Source organism: Excalfactoria chinensis, chromosome 3 (genome assembly GCF_039878825.1).
Source record: "Excalfactoria chinensis isolate bCotChi1 chromosome 3, bCotChi1.hap2, whole genome shotgun sequence".
Taxonomy (NCBI): Eukaryota; Metazoa; Chordata; class Aves; order Galliformes; family Phasianidae; genus Excalfactoria; species Excalfactoria chinensis.
In genome coordinates, this window is record NC_092827.1 from 105,094,722 (window position 1) to 105,111,847 (window position 17,126).

The window sequence follows — 17,126 nt, forward strand, 5'->3', positions numbered from 1 at the left end:
ACGGCTGCTGTGCCGCTGTGTCAGTGACTGTGCAGCTGTGTCAGTGACTGTGCAGCTGTGTCAGTGACTGTGCAGCTGTGTCAGTGACTGTACAGCTGTGTCGGTGACTGTGCCGCTGTGTCGGTGACTGTGCAGCTGTGTCGGTGACTGTGCCGCTGTGTCGGTGACTGTGCCGCTGTGTCAGTGACTGTGCCGCTGTGTCAGTGACTGTACAGCTGTGTCGGTGACTGTGCCGCTGTGTCGGTGACTGTGCCGCTGTGTCGGTGACTGTACAGCTGTGTCGGTGACTGTGCAGCTGTGTCGGTGACTGTGCAGCTGTGTCGGTGACTGTGCCGCTGTGTCGGTGACTGTGCAGCTGTGTCGGTGACTGTGCAGCTGTGTCGGTGACTGTACAGCTGTGTCGGTGACTGTGCCGCTGTGTCGGTGACTGTGCAGCTGTGTCGGTGACTGTGCCGCTGTGTCGATGACTGTACAGCTGTGTCGATGACTGTACAGCTGTGTCAGTGACTGTACAGCTGTGTCGGTGACTGTGCCGCTGTGTCGGTGACTGTGCCGCTGTGTCGGTGACTGTGCAGCTGTGTCGGTGACTGTACAGCTGTGTCGGTGACTGTGCCGCTGTGTCGGTGACTGTGCCGCTGTGTCGGTGACTGTGCAGCTGTGTCAGTGACTGTGCCGCTGTGTCGGTGACTGTGCCGCTGTGTCGGTGACTGTGCAGCTGTGTCGGTGACTGTACAGCTGTGTCGGTGACTGTGCCGCTGTGTCGGTGACTGTGCCGCTGTGTCGGTGACTGTGCAGCTGTGTCAGTGACTGTGCAGCTGTGTCGGTGACTGTACAGCTGTGTCGGTGACTGTGCCGCTGTGTCGGTGACTGTGCCGCTGTGTCGGTGACTGTACAGCTGTGTCGGTGACTGTGCAGCTGTGTCGGTGACTGTGCAGCTGTGTCGGTGACTGTGCCGCTGTGTCGGTGACTGTACAGCTGTGTCGGTGACTGTGCAGCTGTGTCGGTGACTGTGCAGCTGTGTCGGTGACTGTACAGCTGTGTCGGTGACTGTGCCGCTGTGTCGGTGACTGTGCCGCTGTGTCGGTGACTGTACAGCTGTGTCGGTGACTGTGCCGCTGTGTCGGTGACTGTGCCGCTGTGTCGGTGACTGTGCAGCTGTGTCGGTGACTGTGCCGCTGTGTCGGTGACTGTGCCGCTGTGTCGGTGACTGTGCAGCTGTGTCGGTGACTGTGCCGCTGTGTCAGTGACTGTGCCGCTGTGTCAGTGACTGTGCAGCTGTGTCGGTGACTGTGCAGCTGTGTCGGTGACTGTACAGCTGTGTCGGTGACTGTGCCGCTGTGTCGGTGACTGTGCAGCTGTGTCGGTGACTGTGCCGCTGTGTCGGTGACTGTGCAGCTGTGTCGGTGACTGTGCCGCTGTGTCAGTGACTGTGCCGCTGTGTCAGTGACTGTGCCGCTGTGTCGGTGACTGTGCCGCTGTGTCGGTGACTGTGCCGCTGTGTCAGTGACTGTGCAGCTGTGTCGGTGACTGTGCAGCTGTGTCGGTGACTGTACAGCTGTGTCGGTGACTGTGCCGCTGTGTCGGTGACTGTACAGCTGTGTCGGTGACTGTGCCGCTGTGGCAGTGACTGCAGCTGTTGCTGACGTGTTGCCATTTCTCTGCTGTCCAGTAACAAGCGCTTCCAACAGACTGCGCGCTCAGTCTTTGCGTGCCAGCAGTGGAGCTAACAGGGAGGCCTATGTGTGTGCAGAACGGAACGAAGCGGCTGAGAATCAGGTGCTTTGCTTGACGTTTTTCCTGCCCCGCTGAAGGGTCCTGTCGGTCCGTAGGCACGTTCGGTTGGTTTGTCCGGATCCGAGGAGCTCGGTGCTTCCGGCTCCAGCTCTGCCATACGGAGCTGCGCCACCTGCCGCCCAGAGCAGGTACACGGATTGTCCGAGAGCCCTCTGTGCGTTTGTCTTTTTAAACGCTTCTCAAGTGAGAGGATGGTGTGCGCCTGCAAACCAGTACTGTGCAAAAGAAACGTCTTTTCCCTCCCGGCTGCTTTTTACTTTGTATAGTTTTCTGTCTGCTTTTTGCTTCTATTTTTCTCGGAGCAGTAGTTCAGGAAAATGGAGTTACTTTCTTCTCTGCTTCTGGGTTTCCCACGGCGGGATTCTAGGAACGGCTTCTGTCATTGCTTGCTTATTGCAAACACTGAACGATACGTACTGTCCTCTTTCTCCTGCCTACGTAGAACTGCCTTGGTTTCCTTTGTAGTTTGGAGTTGTACTCCCAAGCAGAGTGCACGGCTGGATCTGGAGCAGCTGCTGAAGAGGTGCCCGTGGGCGAACGGTGCTGGATTTCCCAGATGGAGGTCATAAAGTTCCTTGCCTCCTCGCAAAGTGTTCTCGTGTTATTCATATATAGCATTGTATGCTACCGCTGTAACGAGATTTGTATTACTCATCTGCTGTCTGTCGTTCTCTTATCCTCGTTCTCGTATCGGACGTTCTCTTTCTGCAACAAACCCGCCGATCTTTCCTACGCTGAGTCCTCCAGGCAATAGTGCGCGTGAGCCAGGACCGCATAGCCAGCATCCATTTCCCCGGTGCCGTGAGGGGCGGCCGAACACACAGTTCTGGGACCGCCGGCTCGGCGGTGCTTTTCTCCCTTCCAACCCGCGGTGCCACAGCCCGCACTTCTTTATTTCCTCGGGCGGTTTTGCGCCCCGTCAACGGACAGTTTGGGCTCCCTGAGAACCCTGCGCCCGTCGCATGCGAAAGGAGGAGCGGAAAAAACATGTAGGTGATGCAGGTGATGCAGGTGATGCAGGTGATGCAGGTGATGCAGGTGAGACCCCGAAAACCCGTACGCGAAACGATGCCGTGACGTGGCCGCGCGGCGCCGACTTGGCGCAGCTGGGGACGCTGCGGTGCCGCTTCACGGCAGAACCGCGAGTCTCCGCGCTGCTCCAACCCCGCTGCTGCTGAGGGAGCCTTTAGTCCTTCAGTCGGCTGGGGACGGTGCGGGGCCGGGGCTGGAAGGGGACGTTTGCGAATCCGCCGCGGCAGTGAGCAAATGGGATGTCACGAGGCGCTCAGGGACGGCTGTGAGCCGAACCGGCCCGTTCCCGTGGTGGGCTCGGGCGTAAAAAGGCCGAAATAGAAGAGGGGCATCCTCGTTTAGGAGGAGCATCGCAGAGCCGGCGGTGCAGGAACTGCCTGCTTGCCCGCACCCGTGTTGGTCAGTAGAATCAGTTGCTGTTTTTCAGTTGTCGGGTGCATGTGCGCTATTACCTGGAGGACTGATCACAATAGAGAGCGGCGGATTAGCTGCGTAGAGCGGTTATAACGCCACTTCCGCATTTCTACGCGCATGCGTATTGCAGCATGCAGGACTAAGCAAAAGCCAGCGGCAGTTCCACGCCTTGACCACAAGGTGGCAGCAGAGACCGCGCAAAGAGCTCGGACGGGATCGAGGCGGAGCCGCGGCTCAGCGCCTGGGGCCGGTTTGATGTTGTGATGAAGGGGGGGGGGGGGGGGGAGACGAATAGAAGAGAGGGAATGTCCTCCAAGCCAGGAGAGCTGTGCTCAGCGCTTATGAAGGTCTGTTAGAAAACAAAGCTCTGCTTTTCTTTTTGCCAGCATCTGTTGCGTTGTTTTTAAATGTTCACGTACCAAAGTGTAACTGCCCAGCAGATCTGAGTGCTGGCATTAAAGCACCTTGGCAGAAAAGCACAGAGCTGTATGGATGTTTGCTCAGCCTCTGTCTCGTTCATGTTTAAAGTATCTGTTTCCAAGTGTCCTTCATTAACTCCAAGTTTCACTTTTGGCTTTTTGTTCTCTTTATTGCCACAAAATGGGCAGTTTTGAGCCCTTGCAGCTCCACGCAGGCAGATGCTGCACAAAGATGCAGTTTTGAGGTTTGTGTGCTCCGTTACCTTGTTTCCACCATTGTAGCTCATCCGTTGATAAACTTCCCCTTGCCAGCCAGGCAGATCCAATTGGCTGCTGCTTTTTGATGTTTGGTTGGTTGGTTGGTTTTGGTTTCTGTAATCGGGTTATCTAGATTTACCTGTGATAGAGGCTGCTGCCCCTGGAAGGAGGGGAATGAACAAAAACTATGGCAGCAATCTAAGGAAAGAACTTATTTTACTAAATACGAATAATATTGGAATACAAGGTGACACAATATGATACAATATAACTACAACTACTAAATCAAACAAGGCAGAGAAAGAGAAAGAGAGAAAAAAGAGTCCCCGAGAGCCGGGGGGCCTACTGTGATCTCTAGGTGACAGGCTGGAATGTTGCTGATAGAGGGAGACGGCGGGGATGGAGCGCTCCAAAGTGATAGACAGAGCGAAAAAGAAGGACGTTCCAGCCTGGGAGTGAGATTATATATGTGTCCTCCTCCTCTGGTGATTCGTCTCTGGCCGCGTCGTCCCCTGGGATATGTAGTTTCCTCCAAGAGCTGAGTACTCGGGATGCTGCCATTCCACAGATCTGGAGCATGAACCTTCCACACTTCCACATACCCTCTGTTACACTTCCGCATACCCTCTGTTACACTTCCACATACCCTCTGTTACACTTCTGTATGCCATTAACAACTACACTTTCTTATACCACCAAAACAGTTTACCACTATTTGTACCCTCAGTTAATGATTCATACTGCACATGATGTCATGATGTAGAATATTGACAGCAACAGCACAAAACCATGACACAGTGCATGTCTAATACCTATGTCTGTCTAAGACCCTGCACCAAGTGCTGGAGGTAGGAGGCTGGTTAGACCAGCTGACTGGACAAGCTCCGAGTTTTCTAGCAAATGAGGGATGCACATCCCACGCACACGAGGTTCAAGGAAACACAATGGTCCCTTTTTCAGCAACTGGCACCTGGGCACAAGAGCCCTGTGACCCATAGTTCTACTCTAACAGCTGATGCTGGGACTCTGGTTTGCTTCAGTTGCCTAAGTTGCCCAAGGAGTTGCATCTAGGACCTGCACAGCTTCTGTTAGCAATGGTCTTGTCCCAGTGATGGAAGCTAGAAACTTTACTTATTCCACTTGCTGGGTGAGGCTCACACTATGGGACCAGACTGCTGCTGCTCTCTGCAATAGACCAGTAATAGCTGGCACTCTGGATACAAAGACTTTGAAAGCCATGGAATTGCTCCCTAGTTCTGTGATACTTCCAACTACTTATCCAGAAACTGTTGCTTGTTCCAGTCACTGGCACCAGAGAACCTGCAGTCCTCCACCATAGTTGTGACTCTGCTGGCCTCACGTTTCTATCACGCATCTCTGTAGTTGCAGGCACGCTGTCCCAGTATCATTCCTATTAATGTGTATCGAGTATTTTGGCAAAGATAGTTAAGAAAGTGTTTAATCAAAGGTAAGATACACTGTGATGATTAGGCTTAGGGTTAATTGCACTGAACAGTGACTGTTTATATGATATTAGCCCCCTTTTAATCTTCTTTCTGTCTATTCTTCATCTTTGGTTTTCAGCAATCCCCTTTGCCTTAAAAATTCCTTAATAAGTTTTGTGTAGTTCTTTGGGCCACCTCACTCTGAGTATCCCGAGTCCTAATGTTCCTGATTTCTTTCCTCTTATAATTTGTGAGGTCCACACTTGCCCTCTATGAAGCCATGCTTGGAGATTTGTAATGGTCTACGGATTAGTGACTGGAGACTTTTGGCTTGCTGTATTAAACTAATGTGTTTCATCTAGATCTTTAAAGATGAGCTGGGTTTAAAAATAGTGAGTAGCACAATTACCGGGTGAGAGATTGACGTATAACAGGAAATCACGAGCTAAATGTGTAAGTAATGTGATGCTGTTGTGGAAGACCTAAACTGTGTGTTCAGATGTAAAACCAGGAATGTTTTCTGTAGGATGTGAACAGGCCCTTCTGTACTGTTCAGTGCTTTTAACCTCAGCAGGACCCGTGCATATGGCCCAGAGCTGATTCATGAAAAAAATAAATGGCTGTGGGATGCAATACAGCTCTGTAGAGGTATGCAACAAGAATGAGCAGGGCACAGAATTTACAGGGAAGACTGAAGAACTTTGAGCTACTGAGTTGGTAGAAGATTCAAGATAGCAATAATTTTCGAATATGTAAAGTAGAGCAGCAGAGGGCAAATTATTCTCTGTATTTATTTTGGATAGTCTATAGAAGGGACAACTTTAACTAGACACTGAGAGAAGCTTTTAATTGTGAAGATAGTAAAGTGCTGCAAGAAATGCTTCTGGAAGTCTGCACTGACAGACTGCTGGTGACTCTTGCCAGATGCTAATAGGTATAATTACATTATTACATTTGCCTTAGGTATAATTACATTATTACATTTGCCTTAGGAGAGAAGGATGGACGATACGGTCCCTGAATTTTTCCCCCCAGTTTCTATGATTCTCTTTTAGCAGTGCTTGCCCTGAGGGTTTTCTTTCTGTCCGTTTGTCCTGCAGCTCAGTATTTTCTCTATGCTCTGAATCACTGATCACCAGCTTTGTGACCCACGTCTCTGTAAACTTGTGGTTCTCAACGTGTGTGTCTTGAGCAGAGAGGAGCATGCATGAAGGAAAATGTTACCTCTGATAATAATGTGCAGAACTAAAACCCTGTAAAGACTGAGCAAGATTATTATATTATATATTCTTAGAGCCAGAGAAATACTGAAAATACCGTAGGTGGAAACACTTCTGTGTAGCCATTCTTAGAGGAATCGCGCAGGTGTGCGGGTTGAAGGCTTTTTTATTGCTCCCTGTCAGGCTTATTCAGTCTGTTCTCCTCCCCAGCTGTTCCTGTCCTCTGACGGGAAGGAAAGGGATGTTATAACGAGAAGAAGTGCAATAGGATAGAGGCAAACTTCAGGCATGGACTTATGTTGTCATAGATTCCTGTTGAGGGTCCAGTACCAGAAGGCCGCCACTCTCACAGTGCCTGCAGTTGGAAAGGAGGAGCGCTGATTGCTGGAGGTTTGGGAGCAGCTGAGCAGCCCTTAAATTCAGTTTTCCTTCTGAGGGAGACTGAACACGGCTTTCAGTGGCAGACTATAGAGACGCACCCTCCGCTCATCCCAAGGTAAGCAGAAGGCATTTAGTAGTGAATTCTTGGCCTTCCTCTAGCTCTCTGTCCGTACTGATGGGGACTCCCTGGGCAGCCACTGACCCTGGGGGTGTGCAAGGAATGTCTGGACGTTGTACTGAGGGATGTGGTTTAGTGGAAGCTATTGTTGATGGGTGGATGGTTGGGCTGGGGGATCCCGTGGGTCTTTTCCAGCCTTGGTGATTCTGTGATTAATGGAATACAATTTAATTTTAAACTCGCAGGTATTCGCATACTGCACATGTGCATGATGAAAAACTTATGCTTGTTGGTGGAGTGTGGTTTCACTCACTGTGTGTGCCAGGCATCACCGTCATTGACTTAACGACTGGGCTGTGCTTGGACTACACAATTGATGCGGTGAGTACTGGAATTTTTCTTTCAGGGTGAGCAGTATTGTGTGAAAGAAGGTGGTAGCTTCAGGGTCATTCCCACAAATGGAACAGAGAATGCAGAGGAGTCAAATTTAGGAGTGGAACGAACATTTCCCTGTTCGCATTAGGTAACAAATTTATTGAGATAGCAAGGGTAGGATCCACGTGTACAGTTGAAACTGGAATTTGTGACTATTACATATAAATACATTAAAAAATATAAATATATAAGCAGTCTGTGTACACCTGGCTGACTTCTCAGAATTTTCCTGAAAATATAAAGCATAAAGCATGCTTAAATGTAGTTTAGTGCTTTCTTGTTCTCTACAGCAGAAGTCAGAAGGGAATTAGTATCCTTCAGATCAAATAAGCTACTTACGTTTGATAGCAGTGAGCAGAGTAATGAAGTTTTCCCTAAGATAATACAGCTTTAAAGAAGTTATTGAGTAGATGCAGATTGATTGGTAGCTGCCTTTATGATTTTTTTTTCCCTTGAACTCGGCTGCAGTACCTGCTAGTACTGTGCTGATGAATTGTCCTAGTTAGGTACATAGTACCCCAGTGTGGATTGGTCTCCAGTTTTGAAAGACTGGAAATGTCAGTGACTTCCCGTGCAGTTAGTATTACTGCTAGTGTTATTTTGATGCCCACCAGGACTCCCAGCTCCTTTTCTGCACAGCTGGATACTGCTTTCCAGATGGGTGCTCCCAGCACATACTGGTGCCTGGGTCTGCTCAGGACTTTGCATTTCTCCTTAACTCTGGGAGGTCTCTCTGGATGCCAGCATGACAGTGGTGTATCTGCCACTCCTCCCAGCTTTGTGTCACCTGCAGGATATGCCGTCCATCATCCAGATAAGTAATAGAGGTGTCAGAGTGGACGGTCCCAGGTCTGACTCCTCCAGGTGGGCTTTATGCTATGGATACTTCCTGGGCTTGGCCATGTGGCCATTTTCTAGCCCACCTCGCTATCTGCTCATCTAGCCCATGCATCAGCAGTTTGTGTATGTAGATCTTGTGGGTACAGTGTTGATGGCCTTACTGAAGTCCAGGTAAACAATATCTCCTGGTCTCCCCTTCATCTACCGCTGCAGTCATTTCATTGTAGAAAGCCATCAGGTTGGTCAAGCATGAATTCCACTTGGTGAATCCATGCTGACTATCCTGGTGGTTTTCTCTTCCAGGAATTCCAAGGGCCCAAAGAATAGAAAGACATTTTCTCACTCTCAGTCACTGAGCTGCGAGTTGTTCAGTGAATGGGGTATCCTAGAGGAGTGCATCGTGGTCTCCTTGCTGTCACATTTCTCTTTTTGTCCACCCTTCTGGGTGCTGTTGATTGACCATCTGGTTCCCAATGGACGCATTGTGGCTGTTCTTAATTTTCCACTGAGAGTAGCTGTATGAAATACTTCTACAGCACTTCATGGGGTGATAACTGTTGAAGTCCTGTATGTTCAAGGATTACTTCCTAAGTCAGATTTATTTTGATGGAAGCAGTATTTGAAGTTGCATTTACCAGATGCCTAACTGGTGAAGTGAATCCTTTTCCCTTTGCTTCCTAAAGGAGGGGGAAAAAAAAAAAGTCTAACACTACGATTTTGGCTTTTGAGTCATTTGGACAACTCACAAGTTCTGTGTCTTGAGCACTTTGTCCAGGCATCCTTTTCCTCAGTGTCTGGTTCGTCATCTTGGCCTTTGTGTACCTCTCCATAATGGACTGGCTGGTGTCCTCTGGACTATGCAAGCTTCTGTTTCATCCCAAGGACTTTAAATTCCTCTTCTTTTTCAGGAACATCTGGAGTGGCCTTTAATGCTACATAATCACAGCAGTGTTTTTCTGCCAGAGGAGAAGGAGTTGTTGCTTATTGGTGGTGGTGGGAACTGCTTCTCCTTTGGGACACACTTGAATCCAAATCCTATCTCGTTGAACCTCAGCAGCATTCTATCCTGACCAGCCACTAACTGGGACCAAACAGGACAGAACTGTGATGCTGTGCATCATGGTGTGACATCTGTTTACCTGCAAGTCCAAGAACAACAAAATGTTACTTACAACAGTTTCTGTATCCTGAATGCATTTGTAAAGGTGGGATAAGGAGAAGGGATTAAGAAGTGAAGGTCTCTTTTTTTTTTTTTTTTTTTAATTAGTCCTTTTTTGTGTTGTTGCAAACAGTATTTTCCAGAACTGGCTTTGTAGCCCTTATTGGTGAAGTAAGGAACACTGCTGTGTTCAAAAGTGATGTAAGTTTGCACAGTGCTGACTTGGAGGTAAGGTAAATTCACTGACTGAAGAAGCCATTGGAAATATGCAGCCAAGTGTAATTAAATGTGAATCAGAACGTGTCATTGGTCGTACTTGAGTGTTTCTAAAGGACTTTGTAGGGGTGAATGAAAGAGTGTCTACTCCTTTAAGGATATCTGGTCAAAGGCTATTTTACACTGTAACAAGGGAAAATGGGAAAGGGAGGAAGACGTAAGCAGGAATATACAGATACAGACCTGACCAGCAAATGATGGGAAGCTGCCAGGTCAGTCACAGTTATTGATGAGGGGATGTACATGTGTGAGGATATTTATTCCTGATATCGTTTGTGGAGCAAATGATGTGCTGCCGTCGCACTGCACTGCCATGGTTCGACTCCTACCTCGGGTATTCTTTTCTCTCTCGGTTTGTTCGATTAGGTTACATTTGGTCAGTTCCTGTTCCTCCTCAGATTGCTGCCGTTGTGTTTTCTCTTTGTTAAATACATCTGCTTGCTCTCTGCCCTTCCTGCAGAGTGTGTGGCTGGTGCTGGCCGAGTCATGGCAAACCCCTTCCTTTTTTTTTCCTTTTTTTTTTTTTCTTTGCTCCTTTGTCTCTATTTATTTATTTAATTATTTATTTTTAATTTCCCGGCTCCTGTGCCCGTCACAGACTTACAGCTAGGGGGAACTGCGTGACTAAGGGCCTGAAATCTGCCTAGGGATATTGGCTAGAGACACAGTGCTGCTACTTAAGGGATCCAAGCAGGAATGCTGTCTGGACAGAGAGGGTGCATCAGTGCTTGACTAAGTGCTTTTGCAGCTTGAGTGCTGTGTGTGTGCCTGCACTGGTGACCTTCTGTCTCTACAAGCCAAAGGGGAGGAAAAGGATGTGACTGTGTTTGTTGTGCATGATTCCTGTGTATAGGTGCTGGTGAAGGCAGCACCTTGTCTGTGGCAGCCTGTGATTGTCTGTCAGCATCCCGTGTGTGTGTATCAAGGATACGAGCTTAGTTTCATTTCTGGTTAAATCTGCAAATGGGAGAACGGCAGCAGTGTCCTCCAGCCTGAGCAAAGATCCTGGGTCCCCAGACACTGGGCTGTGACCTGGTGGCTGGTGAGGAGTGGTCTCAGGCTTCAGCAGCTGGAGGAGGCAGTCGCTCCCTCTTTACCTCTCTTAGCAGTCTTGATATGACAAGCTATGCTTTTTCTTGCCAGCAGCTCAACTCCAATCTGTAGCCTTGCTTTGCTACTTGGGAAGATAATAGTATGCCTGTAAAATAGGGCAGGGCTCGGTGTTTTGTGCTCTCCCTCCTCTTGCGAGCTGAGAAGCCCCCTGCAGCTGCTCAGAGCCCTTCTTCCTCTCCAGAGAAGACCAAGGTAAGCTGCAGCAGCGCTCACTGGCTCACTGACACCAGCTTGGCCAAGGACAGGAGCAGTGACAGGGATAAAGCTGATGTTTCAGCAGAAAAAGGTAGCTCTGCAAAGCAAGTGCGTGGGGCACAACTCCTGCTTCTCCCCACTGCCAGGACAGGAGAGCCTCAGATCCACCCAAAGGAGCTGCACAGAGGCTGCAGCCCTTCACATGCAAACAAGCTTCGTGGACGGCAAAGGCCAAGGGCTGCGACACACAGCAATGATGCATTTGTGCTGACCAGGGTGTCAGCAGGAAGAAAGTGCTGGGGCTACGGGAGTAGGTGTGGGGCAATGGCCCTCCCTCGTTTACAGGGGGGGTCTCGTGATCCATTGGGCTTCATTTCTCCCTAAGAGGAGAAGCTGCCTCCCACTCTCCTTACATCACGTCCATGCTCAGCAGTCAGAGGAGCTGCTGTCCAGAAGACCAGAAAGCACAAAGACCCAGCTCTGCGCACAGGGCCATCAGCCCTGGTGATGGGTGAAGTGCAGCAGACAGAGACAGCGAGCCTTTGGGTTTCTGTTGAAGTTAAATTAAAATTAAATTAAGCTGTAAATAAAGGAACTGTTAATCTGTTCTTTCTGTTTCCCTGTTCTGCTTGCTGTTTTTTTTGTTTGTTTTATGATTACATCTGCATGCACTTCCTGCTGCCAAGCCTGTTTTCCCTCCAGTTCTGCTGTCCCTTGACGTTTTTTACTTGGTAACCCTTAGGCTTACTGTTCCTTGCTCCGTGCAACCTCCACGTTCAAAAGATCACCATGTCAAAGGGGGCAAAACACCCAAACTTGCAGGCTGAAGGTCAGCGTTGTCAAAAGCAGATATGCTGGGGCACACTGGAAAGCCACTATGTGCCCTAGAAAATAATGAGCAGCTCTGGGAGTGCTCTCTGGTCCCCCAGTGTATATACTTGGTGAACCTGGGATCCCTGCTTGGTCTGTAGGGAGCACTCAGGGGGTTTAAGGCACTCTTCTAGGATGTCAAAGGTTACACTTCAGAGCTTCTAGGATGCCCCTAAACTCATTGGACATGTGCAAGAATCTCTAAGGGTGCCTTAAATATACCAAGGGTCCTTGGGAGTCCTCTCACTTATAGTGGGAAGCCTCTGGAGTGCCCTAGGCCACACAGACCGGAGTTCTCCAGCGTGCCATCGTATGCAGTGGGTGTCATCTGAAATTTGGGAATAAGCTCATTAACTCCAAAGTGATGTTAACGACTGAGCATTTTTTATTTGTTATGTCAGATATCTCCACCTAACTCTGCATACCTTGAGCTAATAAACATAACTGGTATTACACATGCAAAAGTTTTCCCAGTCAGTACCTCCATATTCATTGTTCCTCCCAAAATCATTAACAGAGGGTCCCACCTCCTTGCACGTGCTCAGTGATTTCAAGTGAGCTTTCACACGGTGAGGTCCATCACGTTCTCCCTGCCATGCCATGCCCACACTGTTCCTCAGAGCTGCACTGACAGCACAGAAACAGTGCAGGCATGTTTTTGTCATTGTGGTGTTTTTTCACAGACCCAGACAATGAGATATTGGGTTGCTGTGTGGGCTCCTGGGTGGCACTGCCATTTTCAAGCCATTGCTTCCGAGGGGCACAGAAAGTAAAATATTTCAACAAATTCTCACCCAGAGATTGCTATTTTACCATTCTTCTACACAAAACAGGAGGACAAATACAGCGGATTTGAGCAGCTGCATCAACAGCCTGGGTGCTAAAGGAATGCAAAGACAGAAATATCAAACATACAAGGAAGGAAGCTCTGTTTAGTAATATCTTTTCTCATTTAGAACAGGCAGTTGGCGCTCCTAAAGGAAAATCCCAGGCCTCAAGTTCTGACAGTGCGGCAACCTGGCATGGACTCAAATGGAATGATCCAAATGGTTTAATCCAGGTTCTAACATCCCTTCTATACATTCGCACGTTTTCTCTCTGAACTTTCCCACAGCATTTACATGTCTGCAGAACATCCCACAAACACTCCCTCGCTGCACATGTAGGCACTCATCCAACCAGAGCCATCAGTCATTCCCAGCCATGCGCTCTCCCTCCAGTCATGGTCAGTATGATGTGGCCATCACGCATCTTACTTGACTTAGTTTTTCTCCTGTTTCTGGAGGTGTCCTTGGTTCCCAGCCTTACCTTCTCATGCCGTTCATCCTGCTCTGCAGCTCCTGCTCTGAATAGTCTTCTTATGTTCCCACGGGGCAGGTAGAAAATGAAGACACGGCCCCTGCCACCAAGGTCAGCTCTGCAGATCACATGACCTGAGGAGCACTTGGCTACTCATGCAAACTGCGCAGTGCAAGGAAGATTGTTGCCTGTTGCACTTCTTCTTCTCCTGGCTCAGAAAGTAGCTTTCCTACCTAGTAAATGGGAAAAGAATAGTAATAATTAAAAAAAGAAAACAAAAGCCTGACACAAAGCAAGCGTGATTGTTACTGTGGAATTCAGGAGGGCGAGGGATTTGCCCTCTATATGAAGAAGCTGACTGCAAAGGACTAAGAACAGCCATGATCACATGGAGAACTTGCGGGTCAAATTGGGGACTGAACCAATCATGGGCTTCTGCAGCTGAGGGTCTGCTCCAGGCCGCCCGGTGAAGGGAGCCTGTTGATGGGCCCTGCTTACTGCAGCTACCAGCAGCACCGCGCTCACTGACTCAACTTGATGGGGGATTCCAGTCAGGCTGGGAAATCAGCATGGCTGGCTGCCAGCTGTCTGAGAGACTGCTGGAGTGCACTGAGAAGAACTGTGTGGCCCAAGCATTAAGCACACCAAGCAGAAGGGAAGCATTACAGGACATGGTGCACAGCAGGGCTTAAGACTGAGGTGGTCAGGGCTGTAGTGACCATGCCCTCCTGGAGTTCCTCATCTCAAGGAATGCGAGCCTGGCAAAAAGCAAAATCAGAACCCTGAGCTTCAGGAGAGTCAGCTGCAGGCTGTTCAAAGAATTCTTGGACGAGAGCCACTGGAAAACTGTTCTGAAGGGCAAAGGAATGGAAAAGAGATGGGAACTTTCTCAGAAAAACTTTCTCAGGGCTGGAGCTCTGAGCTCCATCCTGACCACACGAAACCCAGCAGAGGAGGCAGGAAAGCAGCACGGCTGAACCTGCTGGTCACAGGGAGCAACAAGAAGGAAATGGAGAATCAGCGGAAATGGAGACATGCAGCCTGGTCGCTGTGGTGGCCTTCTACAGTGGACTGACAACATCAGTGGGGAAAGGAAAAGCAACTGACATCCCTCAGCCAGACTTTGCAAGGCCTTCAGTGTTGAGCGAGTTTCCTGATAGCACTCAACGTGAACAAATCTACCACTGAGCAACACCGTGAGCCCCCACGCACCTCAGCAGAGGTCAACCTGCACCCCAGCCTTCCGCCTTTCCAGGTGCACACACACACGTGCACCACTCTGCCTGCTTTGCACACCCATGTGCACGCACCGCACCTTGTGCCCTCCTTTGCATTCACAGACGTGTGCAAACCATCCCTGGGAACACGTACGTGCCAACACCTACCAGAGAACATCCCTTTGTGTGCACCTGTGTGCAACCCAACTCCTCAGCACACCCCTGTGCAAGCGCACGTTTGTGCCACCACGTCCACGCACTATCCATGTGCTCACACACTGACACAACCACATCCCTTAGTGCAGCCCTGTGCGCACACACACAGACACATGTGGAACCCCTTCCTTTCACTCCCAAAGTGCACGCACACACCAGTACAACAATGTCCTTGCGCAACTCCAACCCTCTGCACACCCCTGTGCACACACATGCATGTGCATGCTCATCCTTGCACACATACCCACTGACATGCACAGACCTGAGCAACCCCACTGGTTTGTACACTCATGAACACAAATGTATGCAACAGCACCTGTGTACAAATCCACACACACACACACACACAACTTGTGGAACCCCACTGCTTTGCACAATCCTGTGCACACTCATGTGTCATGCACTGATTTCCAGCCAGTCCTCGTGGGGTCTCTTACTTAGGACGGGAGTGCAGGGGAGCAGCCAGAAGCTGTTTGCATTCCCTGCTGTCTGCTGGGCAGGTTTGTTGGCGATGCTCAGGTTGCTTTGCTTCTCCATGGGAGGTGGGAAGGAGCTTTGGGTTGGAGGCACATCCCGTGCCAGAGCATCCCGATGGCACGCGTGGGATCAGCAGGCCTGTCAGAGAAGTGGGTGAGGTTGCACGCCAAGCTGCAGCAGAGGAAGGGGAGGAGGTCCCAGCACAGTTCTGCACCACGCTCTGCCACGCTGGGCAGCTTGTTCCTGGCTCAGCAGTGCCATCAGACAAGAAGCAGGGAAGGAAATCAAGGATGGGGGTACCATCAAACGCAGTCGGTGCATGCCTGTGCAGACTCGCAGACCCAGAGCTTGAGGGTTGTTTCTGCTTTTGTAGCATTTGTGTGCGGTAGCTGAGCAAAAGGTTCTGCTGCTTGATTTTTCTTCTGCAAGAGCCGCCTACTGGTAAATGGCTGCGGGGACGGAGGATGTGACAGAAAGCATTTGTCTGCACGACAGCGTAGTTACACTTGGTCTAGAGAGTGGGTGAGGCAGGCAGCACTGCCTGATGTTGGTCAGGGTGAGCTCCTCCTGCCGCAGAGCCATGATGGCAGGGCTGGAGATGATCTGCAGGGACAGCTCGTAGGTGGGAGCTGGGAATGGACACGGCAGGAGGACAGAGGTGTTAGGGAGCAGCCAAGGCAGCGAAGAGCATCAAAAGGCCCTGAAAAGCATCACAAAGCCACAGCCAGGAAGCCTGGGGTTTTCATGAGCAGCATCCAGGATGCTAGAGACTATTTGCTCCCCTAAAAAATGGTAGCAGAGCTCTCGATGCAGGCATCACAGAACCAGGCAAAATGGGAACACACCCAGAGCTCTTCCACACGCACCCCACAGTCAGAGCATTGCAAGCTGAGCTGCCTTGCTGTTTCTTGCATTCCTCCCGGTCCCTGTGAATGAAGACTCGGAACACAGTCAAGGCGTTGACTGAGCACCAGAGTGTCTTTATTCAATCGGAGAAAGGAGGACGGGAGAGGTACGGGGAAAGATGGGACTCATTCTCTGTTGTTGAGGAGAGAGTGGCTCAGAGCTCGTGTTGCTGCCTGGTGCCTGGGACTGCAGGCCTGACTCCAGGTTCCCATCCAAGGGCTCGGCTTCTCCTCGGTGACACTGACTTGGTCCTGCTTGGAGGTGCTGCTGTTGGGGCACTCGGGCTGTGTTTGGGCTGGGCTGCACTGCAAAGGCAGCGGGCCACAGTCCAGGCTGGTGACTGTGCTTTCTGGCAGGCAGAATTGATCACCTGAGGAATTCAGCTTTATTTGCCTTCATCTGTGTTTCCTCTTGCTGGATCTCATGCACTCTGCTGGCTTCAGTCTGTGTTTCAACTCCAAGAAGAAAATAAATGGGTCTTCACAAACCAGAAAACTGGAAAAGCACCCTCAAGTCTGCTGTTTGAGCCTTTCTCATTTCAAGAGCACATGCTTTTATCTCCTCAGCAGTCAAACACTTATTGATTGTTTACATGGAACCTTCTCTCTCCGAGGCTGTAGCCACTGTCTCTTGTCCTGGCAATGGCACCACTGAGCAGATCACCTCCATTCTCTGCATCCTCCATTCAGCATATTTGCACATGGATAAGATCTCCCCTGAATCTTCTCCAGGATTAACAGTCCTAGCTCTCTCAGCCTTTCCTTATAGGAGAGATGTTGCAGTCCCTTTATCATCTTCTGAGCCCTCTGTTCGATTCCCTTAGGTATGATTCTTGTAACAGAGAACTCAGATCAGGACACGATGATCGATCGATGTGTGGTCTCAATAGTGCTGAACTGAGGGGAAGGAACATCTCTCTCAATCTGCTGGCAGTACCTTGCTTATATGCAGCCCAAGGATATCATTAAGTTCTTTTTGGTGTATTTTTTCTTTTTCTTTTTTAAATTCTTTTTTCTTTTTTTCTTCTTTTTTTTTTTTTTTT

The 17,126-nt window shown here is 49.7% G+C and overlaps 1 long non-coding RNA gene across 1 annotated transcript; it reads left to right on the forward strand.

The window, feature by feature from the left end:
• The first annotated feature begins 2,815 nt into the window (after nucleotides 1-2,815).
• LOC140250168 (uncharacterized) lies at nucleotides 2,816-11,689 on the forward strand. The gene is made up of 4 exons (XR_011903116.1): nucleotides 2,816-3,225; nucleotides 6,891-7,078; nucleotides 7,327-7,462; nucleotides 9,265-11,689. It is a non-coding gene; the product is annotated as an uncharacterized lncRNA (long non-coding RNA).
• The last annotated feature ends 5,437 nt before the right edge of the window (nucleotides 11,690-17,126 follow it).